The sequence below is a fragment of the Tupaia chinensis genome, unplaced genomic scaffold, assembly GCF_000334495.1.
Source record: "Tupaia chinensis unplaced genomic scaffold, TupChi_1.0 Scaffold148065_1, whole genome shotgun sequence".
NCBI lineage: Eukaryota > Metazoa > Chordata > Mammalia > Scandentia > Tupaiidae > Tupaia > Tupaia belangeri.
Window position 1 is genome coordinate 181,166 of NW_006207915.1, and position 2,979 is coordinate 184,144.

The window sequence follows — 2,979 nt, forward strand, 5'->3', positions numbered from 1 at the left end:
ACGTGCCCCTCCCTATGCCTCTTCGTCAGGGGCGGGTGGTCCAAACCTCGCCGTCGGGTCCTGCGTGTGACCGTGACAGCTTGTGCACTGCTAGTAATGGGCCACTCGTCTAGTCACCGGCTGACTGATGGTGTGGTTGTGACGCCAGTGAGGGTCTGGCAGGGCCGCAGCCATCCTGAAATGAGGGAAGGCCTCTGAGGAGAACCACCTGCCTGAGTGCGAGAGACCAGGAGAGGGGGACTGTAGTTCCCCAGGGACTGAGCAGCGCAGGGAGTGTCTGCTCCTGCTGTCCCCGCGGGACGGAGCGTGGGGCTGAGGTCTCCCTGTGGGGCAGTCATAGGTAAGCTCCCTCCTCGAGGTCCAGCCTCTGCCTCATTTCTCTAGCCCAGGCAGCAGCCCGACCGCTCGGCCAGGGGCACCGCTCGGCCAGGGGCACCGCTCGGCCAGGGGCACCGTAACAACCGCACGGCCCTCTTCGTTCCTCGTCCCTGACCTGAGCCCCTGGGGAAGGCGTGAGGGAGGGTCCTGTCTAGGTCCAACGTGGTAGGGGGACCCCGGTTCCTGGAGGCCCGCTGTCTTCAGCTCTTGGCTTTCAAGGTTGCCCTAGACTTCGACCCCAGCCAGCATGTGAGAGAGAGACGGAGCGTCAGGGAGGTTTGAAGGGACAGTCTGGAGGCGGCATGTGGCAGATGGGCTTCGTGCCAGTGTCTGGCATCTTTCTCTCACCAGCGTTTACTCTATCCATTATGCAGTACGAGAGAGCGAGGCGCACGCCTGCAGGTCTGGCCACGCTGCGCCCCCTCCCCCCAGCCTGGCAGAGCCTGCGGTCGGGCACATGCCGACTGGTCCAGGCTAACCCGGCCAGGGATTCGAACCCCGATCACATGTGGAATCTGACTTCTGGGCAGCACGAGAAGACTCGAAATCATAAGAGATGCTTATCAAAGGAGAGGGCATTAGTTAACCCTGCATGTCAGGGGCCGGCGGGTGGTGCGGTGGCAGAGGTGCTGGACTCCCACGTGGCCAGCTGCAGCTCGAGTCCTGGACCTGGGTATGTGTGCTCGCACGCCCAAAATCTGACAAGAGAACGGAGAAGGGATTGTGCTGTATCCGTTCCCGGGGCGAGGGGTGACTTGTCACCAAGCACTTGTGCCCTCTGCAAAGCCCTGAGAGTAAACCAGTGAAGCCTGTGTGACAAGCCTTGCCCTATTCGTGCTTCCCCTCCTGGGTGCCCAGAAGCCGTTTTCCTCTGGTCGGAGGTGTCTGAACCGCCCCTCACAGCCCCGAGTTACTGAGCCCCTGGACCATGAGCCCAGCGTGTGACTCGGTTTCCACTTGTCTCTCCCTGGCGGCTCTGTCTCTGTTAGAGACTGGGCGAGGACCTAGAGGGGCAGAGGCCGGTTCCCCTCCCCGTCCTCATATTAATGGTATCTGCCACGACCCTGTTTCTGGGAGTCACGTTCTGAGGTTCTGGGGGGACGTGGATTTGGGCAGATGGTTTAATCCTGTGCAGGTCTTCTGCCTCTCTCTCTGCCCCCTACTTCTGTTTCCTCACTCCACTCCCCACGTTCTCAAAAACGGAAACAAATCATCTTCGCAGTGATACAAATGGACTTTCTATTCCACTCGGAACAGGGAAGTGCCAGTTTCCCCGGGGGGTGGCAAAATGACCTCATTACCGCACCCCTCCCTCCTTGGCCCCCAAGTCCCTGGTGAAGGTCAGCAGACATCCCCCGCCCCTGCAAGAAACCAGGGAGGAAGTGCTGGCCACGCCCCGCGGTCTCCATGTTCGCAGCGTGAAGTCACGCGTGGCCTCGCACTCCGTCCTGGGGACCACCGAGGTGCCCTTACGTGAGTGCTGGGTTAAGACCACCCCACAGCCAGGCTGCACCGCGTGGGTGCACCTGAGCCTCGCGACAGGGACTCGGTGTCTTTCCAGATGGGACAGGGAGGTGACCCTAAGATGGACAAGCTTTGGCATAAGACAGCACACAGGGCCATGCACTTCCCATGAACTTTCTGAAGTCCCCATGTGTGTATAGGAAAAGCAGCACTGTCTGAGGTTCGGGACTAGCTGAGGGTTCAAGCAGTCACTGCGGGTCTCAAAACACGTGCCCCATGGATACCGGGGAAACCCTGTAAATTCAGCTGTATGGAAAGTTTACTGAACACCCAAGGGCTGTTTAATAATGACTCTGGGCAAGGAGATGTGGTCACCTTTGACATTCGTACATGAACCTGTATTATTCAAAGTTGGCAGTCACCACGAACGCGTATTCTGTAAATTAAAAATAAAAAACTTGACTAAAAGGTTTTTTTAAAATAAAAACACCTCACTGCAGTACAGTGCTCTGAGCATGCTTGTTCTGAGAATTCCCCACAGGCCACGCAGATGGCCCGGGTGGATAAGCTCCGGGAAATCTCCTTAAATGAAGATCCCACCCATACCCAGGATCTGGGGACTAAGACTGCCTTTTCAGCAGGTCCCCTGGTGGCCCCGAGTCTGTCATCTTGAGCTCAGAGGGTAAAGCCCTTCCCTGTGGACTGTCTTCGCTCCTCGTCAGCCCTGGCCCATACGGTCCTAACTCACTTACTCCAGTAGGTAGCCAGGCACTGGGCTACAGGTACTGTCTAGTGAGGTGTAAAACCAACCAACCAAACCACAAAGGAGAAGTAACTGCAGTGATCAGAATGAGCAGGCAATCCCCAGGCCGCGCTCTGGGAAGGCTTCTAGGAGGAGGCAGTGGTTTTAGCCGGGCGGGGGCCAGGCTCCGCGCAGGCACCAGGCAGCTCCCGCCTGAGTGCGGAGAGACCCCAGATCCGGCGAGGGGAAGCCGCGCGCCAGGCCCGGGAGGGACGTGGCTGGCCTGGGCCGGCCGGAGGAACGCTGGGAGGCCTGTGGGAGCTGGAGTAGAGCGCGGGGCGGCGGGGGGCCCAGGCCCCGCGCGCTTGGAGTCTGCGTGTCCACCCGGGTCGGGG